A 9,059-nucleotide genomic window follows, 5' to 3' on the forward strand; every position below is an offset into this window, starting at 1 on the left:
GACAATAGACATATCTATCACCTACTGAAGTTTACTCCCACTGTCTTTATTATTTTTATTATTATTGTTAGATTTTTGGCATAAGATCTACTCTTCCGGCAAATTTTAAGCATACATTGCGATATTGTTAGCTATAGACACTATAGTGTATGTTTGTAGATCTCCAGAATGTAATTTTCTTGTATACAGTAATGGAAACTCTGTACTTTTTGATTGGGAATAGAAATTGGCATAGTCTTTGTGGAAAACAGTATGGAGGTTCTTCAAATAATAGAACTTCCATATGATCTGGCAATCCTACTTCTGAGTATTTATCCAAAGGGATTAAAATCAGAATTCTGAAGGATGTCTGCACTTCACTGCAGCATTATTCACAATAGCCAAAATATGGGAACTACCTAAGTATCAACTGAGATGTAAATGGATAAAGAAAATATGATGTATGCATATTATAAAATGTAATATTATGCAACATTAAAGAAGTAAATTCTGCCATTTGTAACAACATGGATGAACCTAGTGGGCATTATACTATGTGCAATAAGCCCCATACAGAAAGACAGTTACCAAAGGATCTCACTTTTATGTGGAATCATAAATAGTCAGACTCCTAGAATCATAAAGTAGAATGGTGGCTGCCTGTTCCTTTTCTTTTTTTTTTTTTTCCCCATTTATTTAGGTTTTGGGGTATATGTGAAGAACATGCAAAATTGTTGCATAGGTACACACGTGGCAGTGTGATTTGCTGCCTTCCTCCCCCTCACCTACATCTGGCATCTCTCCCCCTGCTATCTCTCCCCAGCTCCCCACCCCCCACCATCCCTCCCCTATTTCCCCCCAACTGACCCCAGTGTGTAGTGCTCCCCTCCCTGTGTCCATGTGTTCTCATTGTTCAACACCCGCCTATGAGTGAGAACATGCGGTGTTTGATCTGCTCTTCTGTCAGTTTGCTGAGAATGATGGTTTCCAGATTCATCCATGTCCCTACAAAGGACCCAAACTCATCATTTTTGATGGCTGCATAGTATTCCATGGTGTATATGTGCCACATTTTCCCTGTCCAGTCTATCATTGATGGGCATTTGGGTTGGTTCCAGGTCTTTGCTATTGTAAACAGTGCTGCAATGAACATTCGCATGCACGTGTCCTTATAGTAGAACGATTTGTAATCCTTTGGATATATACCCAGTAATGGGATTGCTGGGTCAAATGGAATTTCTATTTCTATGTCCTTGAGGAATGGCCACGCTGTCTTCCACAATGGTTGAACTAATTTACACTCCCACCAACAGTGTAAAAGTGTTCCTATTTCTCCACATCCTCTCCAGCATCTGTTGTCTCTAGATATTTTAATGATCGCCATTCTAACTGGCGTGAGATAATATCTCAATGTAGTTTTGATTTGCATTTCTCTGATGAGGAACATTTTTTCATATGTTTTTTGGCCTCATGTATGTCGTCTTTGGTAAAGTATCTGTTCATATCCTTTGGCCACTTTTGAATGGGCTTGTTTTTTTCTTGTACATCTGTTTTAGTTCTTTGTAAATTCTGGATATCAGCCCTTTGTCAGATGGGTAAACTGCAAAATTTTTTTTCCCATTCTGTTGGTTGCCGATTCACTCCAATGACTCTTTCTTTTGCTGTGCAGAAGCTGTGGAGTTTCATTAGGTCCCATTTGTCTATTTTGGCTTTTGTTGTCAAAGCTTTTGGTGTTTTGGTCATGAAGTCCTTGCCTACACCTATGTCCTGAAAGGTTTTGCCTAGATTTTCTTCTAGGGTTTTTATGGTGTTAGGTCTTATGTTTAAGTCTTTAATCCATCTGGAGTTAATTTTAGTGTAAGGTGTCAGGAAGGGGTCCAGTTTCTGCTTTCTGCACATGGCTAGCCAGTTTTCCCAACACCATTTATTAAACAGGGAATCCTTTCCCCATTGCTTGTTTTTGTCAGGTTTGTCAAAGATCACATGGTTGTAGATATGTTGTGTTGCTTCCGAGACCTCTGTTCTGTTCCATTGGTCTCTATCTCTGTTTTGGTACCAGTATCATGCTGTTTTGATTACTGTAGCCTTGTGGTATAGTTTGAAGTCTGGTAGTGTGATGCCTCCCCCTTTGTTCTTTTTGCTTAGAATTGACTTGGCTATGCGGGCTGTCTTTTGGTTCCATATGAAGTTTAAGGTGTTTTTTTCCAGTCCTGTGAAGAAGGTCATTGGTAGCTTGATGGGGAGAGCGTTGAATGTGTAAATTACTTTGGGCAGTATGGCCATTTTCACGATATTGATTCTTCCTAGCCATGAACATGGCATGTTTCTCCATCTGTTTGTGTCCTCTCTTATTTCGTTGAGCAGTGGCTTGTAGTTCTCCTTGAAGAGGTCCTTTACATTCCTTGTTAGTTGTATTCCTAGGTATTTTATTCTCTTTGTGGCAATTGTGAATGGAAGTTCGTTCTTGATTTGGCTCTCTTTAAGTCTGTTATTTGTGTATAGGAATGCATGTGATTTTTGCACATTGATTTTGTATCCTGAGGCTTTGCTAAAGTTGCTTATCAGTTTCAGGAGATTTTGGGCTGAGATGATGGGGTCTTCTAGATATACAATCATGTCATCTACAAATAGAGACAATTTGACTTCCTCCTTTCCTATTTGAATGCCCTTTATTTCTTTTTCTTGCCTGATTGCTCTGGCTAGAACTTCCAGTACTATATTGAATAGGAGTGGTGAGAGAGGGCATCCTTGTCTAGTGCCAGATTTCAAAGGGAATGCTTCCAGTTTTTGCCCATTCAGTATGATATTAGCTGTTGGTGTGTCATAAATAGCTTTTATTATTTTGAGATACGTTCTGTCAGTACCTAGCTTATTGAGGGTTTTTAGCATAAAGGGCTGTTGAATTTTGTCAAAGGCCTTCTCTGCATCAATTGAGATAATCATGTGGTTTTTGTCTTTGGTTCTGTTTATGTGGTGAATTATGTTTATAGACTTGCATATGTTGAAACAGCCTTGCATCCCCGGGATGAAGCCTAGTTGATCATGGTGGATAAGCTTTTTAATGTGCTGTTGCAATCGGCTTGCCAGAATTTTATTGAAGATTTTTGCGTCTATATTCATCATGGATATCGGCCTGAAGCTTTCTTTTCTTGTTGAGTCTCTGCTGGCTTTTGGTATCAGGATGATATTGGTCTCATAAAATGATTCCCTCTTTTTGTATTGTTTGGAATAGTTTCAGAAGGAATGGTACCAGCTCTTCTTTGTATGTCTGGTAGAATTCGGCTGTGAACCCATCTGGACCTGGGCTTTTTTTGGGTGGTAAGCTCTTAATTGCTGCCCCAACTTCAGACCTTGTTATGGGTCTGTTCAGGGTTTCGGCTTCTTCCTGGTTTAGGCTTGGGAGGAGGCAAGTGTCCAGGAATTTATCCATTTCTTCCAGGTTTACTAGTTTATGTGCATAGAGTTGCTTGTAATAATCTCTGATGATGGTTTGAATTTCTGTGGAATCTGTGGTGATATCCCCTTTATCGTTTTTTATTGCATCAATTTGGTTATTCTCTCTTTTCTTTTTTATTAATCTGGCTAGTGGTCTGTCTATTTTGTTGATCTTTTCAAAAAACCAGCTCCTGGATTTATTGATTTTTTGAAGGGTTTTTTGTGTCTCTATCTCCTTCAGTTCTGCTCTGATCTTAGCTATTTCTTGTCTTCTGCTAGGTTTTGAGTTTTTTGATCTTGCTCCTCTAGCTCTTTCAATTTTGATGATAGGGTGTCAACTTTTGATCTCTCCTTGATTCTCATGTGGGCACTTATTGGTATATATTTTCCTCTAGAGACTGCTTTAAATATGTCCCAGAGATTCTGGTATGTTGTGTCTTCATTCTCGTTGGTTTCGAAGAACAGCTTTATTTCTGTCTTCATTTCATTGTTTATCCAGTCAACATTCAAGAGCAAGTTGTTCGGTTTCCATGAAGCTGTGCAGTTCTGGGTTAGTTTTTTAATTCTGAGTTCTAGCTTGATTGCACTGCGGTCTGAGAGACTGTTTGTTATGTTTTCCGTTCTTTTGCATTTGCTGAGGAGTGATTTACTTCCAATTATGTGGTCAGTTTTAGAGTAGGTGTGATGTGGTGCTGAGAAGAATGTATATTCTGTGGATTTGGGGTGGAGAGTTCTGTAAATGTCTATTAGGTTTGCTTGGTCCAGGTCTGAGTTCAAGTCTTGGATATCCTTGTTAATTTTCTGTCTGGTTGATCTGTCTAATATTGACAATGGGTTGTTAAAGTTTCCCACTATAATTGTGTGGGAGTCTAAGTCTCTTTTTAAGTCATTAAGAACTTGCCTTATGTATCTGGGTACTCCTGTATTGGGTGCGTATATATTTAGGATCGTTAGCTCTTCTTGTTGCATTGATCCTTTGACCATTATGTAATATCCTTCTTTGTCTCTTTTGATCTTTGTTGCTTTAAAGTCTAATTTATCAGAGATGAGAATTGCAACTCCTTCTTTTTTTTGCTCTCCATTTGCTTGGTAAATCTTCCTCCATCCCTTTATTTTGAGCCTTTGTGTATCCTTGCATGTGAGATGGGTTTACTGGATACAGCACACTGATGGGTTTTGGCTTTTTATCCAATTTGCCAGTCTGTGTCTTTTGATTGGGGGCATTTAGTCCATTTACATTTAGGGTTAATATTGTTATGTGTGAATTTGATACTGCCATTTTGGTGCTAGCTGGCTGTTTTTCCTATTATTTGATGCAGATTCTTCATTGTGTTGATGCTGTTTACCATTTGGCTTGTTTTTGGAGATGCTAGTACTGGTTGTTCCTTTATATGTGTAGAGCCTCTTTCAGGAGCTCTTGTAAAGCAGGCCTGATGGTGATGAAATCTCTGAGTACTTGCATGTTCACAATGGATTTTATTTTTCCTTCACTTATGAAGCTTAGTTTGGCTGGGTAGGAGATTCTGGGTTGAAAGTTCTTTTCTTTAAGGATGTTGAATATTGGCCCCACTCTCTTCTGTCTTATAGAGTTTCTGTTGAGACATCTGCTGTGAGTCTGATGGGCTTCCCTTTGTGAGTAACCCGACCTTTTTCTCTGGCTGCCCTTCGTATTTTCTCCTTCATTTGAACCCTGGTGAATCTGATGATTATGTGCCTTGGGGTTGCACTTCTTGAGGAATGTCTTTGTGGTTTTCTCTGTATTTCCTGGACTTGAATATTGGCCTGCCTTGCTAGGTTGGGGAAGTTTTCCTGGATAATATCCTGAAGAGTATTTTCTAGCTTGGTTTCATTCCCTTCGTCGCATTCAGGTACACCTATCAAATGTAGATTATGTCTTTTCACATAATCCCACCTTTCTTGGAGACTTTGTTCATTCCTTTTTACCCTTTTTTCTCTATTCTTGCCTTCCTGTTTTATTTCATTTAGTTGATCTTCGACCCCTGATATCCTTTCTTCTGCTTGGTCAATTCGGCTGTTGAAGCTTGTGCATGCTTCGTGAAGCTCGCGTGTTGTGTTTTTCAACTCCGTCAATTCACATATATTCCTTTCTATTTTGTCCATTCTCCTTAGCATTTCATCAAATCTTTTTTCAAGCCTCTTCGCTTCTTTGCATTGGGTTAGAACATGTTCTTTAAGTTCACAGAAGTTTCTTACTACCCACCTTCTGAAGTCTGATTCTGTCATTTCATCACACTTGTTCTCCATTCAACCTTGTTCCCTTGCTGGTGAGGAGTTGTGATCCCTTGTAGGAGGAGAGGTGTTCTGGTTTCGGGTGTTTTCATCGTTTTTGCACTGGTTTCTTCCCATCTTTATGAATTTATCCACCTGTTGTCTTTGTAGTTGCTGGCTTTCAGATTGGGTGTCTGAGTGGATGTTCTGTTTGTTGATGATGAGGTTATTTCTGTTTCTTAGTTTTCCTTCTAACAGTCTGGCCCCTCTGCTGTAGGTATGCTGAGGCCCATTCCAGGCCCTGCTTGCCTGGGGATCACCTGCAGCAGCTGCAGAACAGTAAGTGTTGCTACCAGTTTCTTCTTCTGCTACCTTTGTCCCAGAAGGATACCTGCCAAAATGTCAGTCTGATCTCTCCTTTATGTGGCGTCTCTTTGGACATACAGGAGCCTGGGAGCTGCTTGAGGAGACAGTCTGTTCTTTATAGGAACTTAAATGCTGAGCTGTGAGCTTCGTTGTTCATTTAGAGCTGCTGGGCAGGTATGTTTAGGTCTGCTGCAGCAGAACTCATAAACTGCGTTTTGTTCCCAGGTGCTCTGTCCCAGGGATTTAGGGCTTTTTTAATGAGTTTCCGTTATGCTGCTGTCTTCTTTTTTTTTTCCTTCAGAGCTGCCTGCCCAGCAACGAGGCAGCCTAGTCACTGTCTGCCTGTAGAGGCTTTGCTGAGCTGCTGTGGGCTCTGCCCAGCTGCTGAGTGAACTTCCCTGCAGTCCTGTTTATGTGGGTGTAGTTAGAACTGCCTCAGCAATGGTGGCCCACCTCTGTATTGGCGGACTCTCTCTGTAATGGTGGGTTGCCTTGGCAATGGCGGGCTGCCTCATCATTGGCTGGCTACCTCCGTGGTTTTGGAGTGCCTCAGTAGTGGTGGACGCCCCTCCCCCACAGAGCTGGACCGTCCCGGGTTCAGCTGTGCTTGCTGTGAAACTCTCAATCCAGAGAGTTTCTGATTGCTGTTCTTTTGTGGGGTTGGGACCAGCCAAGCCTGATCGCCTGGCTCCCTGCCTCAGAGCCTTTTTTTTTTTTTTTTTAATTAAAAAAAAATTTTTTTTAAGTTGGTGTTCCAGTTGCCTGTTGAAGAGGTGCCAGGATCTGTGTGTTTTCCCGTGAGGCAACTCACTGCACTGGCTTAAACATTGGCTCTGCAATTCCTGGCGCTTTTTTGCCCTGGAATCTACTGTCCTGTTTCCCTGTTCAGTCCCCTTTTTAAACAGATGAATGGGCGACTTCCCGTGGCTCCAGTCACCAGCCAAAAGGGAACCCGGACCAGTGTATTTTGTATGGAGAACTGCTGTGCCAGGGCACTGACAAAGCAGCCGCGCGGGACAAAGCAGCAGCGCTGGCTGGCACAGCCCCACTGGCCGAAACAGCTGCACTGGTGACCCATGGGGCTTCTCCGTCTGGGAATTTCCTAGTCTGTGGGCAATAAAAATGCGGCGTCCGCTAACCCTCTGTGCTTTCACTGGGAGCTGCAACCCTGAGCTGTTCCTAAACGGCCATCTTGGATTGATCCAATCTGTTCCTTTTCTTAAACTCACCAATGAGATCTGTCATGTTTGCTTAGGGGAAACATTGACTTTGAAGAGAAAGAGAACAATTTTTTCATTCTAGTACTTAGACATTATGAGAAAGAATGGTTCCATAAATTGTTACAACAAATTATATTTTATTTATATGTTTTTTTTCTAACTTTTATTTTAGGTTTGAGGGTACATGTGCAGGTTTGGTACATGGGTAAATTGCAGGTCACTGGAATTTTGTTATCACCCAGATAGCAAGCATAGTACCCAATAGTTTGTCATTCCTTACCCTCTTCCCATCCACCACCCTGAATAGGTACCTATTGTTCCCTTTGTTGTGTCCATGCATATTCAATGTTTAGCTCCCACTTAAGAAGCATTTGGTTTTCTGTTTTTGTGTTAATTTGCTTAGGATAATAGCCTCCAGCTACATTCCTGTTTCTGCAAAGGACTTGCTAAGTATATTCAGTAATTTATCTTACACAGTACATCTAAGTCCAATCATTTCTCCTTAATATGCTTATTGCCTCCAACCCACTTTCTTACCTACCAAGCTTTGAGAAATCACCTATCCTCTCAGGAAGTTCTACCTTCCTTCCTCTTGGCCCATGAAACTTGAGGGTGACTACACTGAAACTATACCTTACATCTGGTTCTTACCTCAGGTCCATGGCTACTAAGATTGCCCACATATTCCCCTTAAATAAGATATCTTGATGAATTAGTAATTAATGATTTCATTCTTTTTAATGGCTATATGGTATTCCATGGTGTATACATGGATGATGTCTTTAGCCATTTCACTATTGATGGACATCAAAGTTGATTCCACATCTTTGCTATTGTGAATAGTATTGCAATGAACATACATGTGCATGTGTCCTCATAATATAAAAATGTTCTGTAAATTTTGATATGTACCCAGTAATATGATTCCTAGGTTAAATGGTGTGAAAGTTATTTCTGTCTTTATGTTTTTAAGGAATACCTATACTGTCTTTCACAATAGTTGAACTAATTTACAGTCCCACCAACAGTGTGTAAGCATTCCTTTTTCTCTACCACCTTGCCAGCATCTGTTATTTTTTGACTTTTTAATAATAGCAATTCTGACTGATAGGAGATTGTAACTCTTTGTGGTTTTGATTTGCATTTCTTAAATGATCAGTGTTGTTGAGCTTTTTTTTTTTTATATGAATGTTGGCTGCATGTTTGTGTTCTTTTGAGACGTGTCTATTTGTGTCTTTTGCCCACTTGATTTTCTCTTGTAAGTTCCTTATAGATGCTGGATATTAGATCTTTGCTGGATTCAGTTTGCTAGTATTGTGTTGATGACTTTTGGCTCTGTATCCATTAGGGATATTGGCCTGAATTTTTCTTTTTTCATTGTGTCTCTGCCAGGTTTTGGTTTCAGAATGTTTGGCCTCATAGAATGAGTTAGGGAGTAGTCCCTCCTTTATTTCTTGGAATAGTTTCAGTAGTATTGGTGCCAGCTCTTCTTTATATGTGTAGTAGAATTTGGCTATGACTCCATCTGGTCCAGGGCTTTTTCTGGTTGGTAAGCCTTTTTATTACCAATTCAATTTTGAACTCATTATCTGTCCTCAGGGTTTCAATTTCTTCCACCTTCAGTTTTGGAAGGTTGTATGGGTCCAGGAATTTATCCATTTCTTCTAGGTTTTCTAATTTGTGTGCATAGAGCTGTCCGTAGTAGTCTCTGGGGATTTTATGTATTTATATGGGGTCAGTAATAATGCTCATTTTGTCATTTCTGATTCTGTTTGGTTTGATTTTTTGGTATGATTTTTCAGCCTAAAGTTTATAGAGACCTATAAAGAG

General features: G+C 40.2%; 1 long non-coding RNA gene across 1 annotated transcript; it reads left to right on the plus strand.

The window, feature by feature from the left end:
* The first annotated feature begins 904 nt into the window (after positions 1-904).
* On the plus strand, positions 905-8,101 carry LOC116529516. Its single transcript, XR_004259527.1, has 3 exons — positions 905-924; positions 5,829-5,833; positions 7,598-8,101. It is a non-coding gene; the product is annotated as an uncharacterized LOC116529516 (long non-coding RNA).
* Positions 8,102-9,059: the final 958 nt, after the last annotated feature.

Source organism: Sapajus apella, unplaced genomic scaffold (assembly GCF_009761245.1).
Source record: "Sapajus apella isolate SASKATOON/1434 unplaced genomic scaffold, GSC_monkey_1.0 scaffold3, whole genome shotgun sequence".
In the NCBI taxonomy this organism is placed as follows: Eukaryota; Metazoa; Chordata; class Mammalia; order Primates; family Cebidae; genus Sapajus; species Sapajus apella.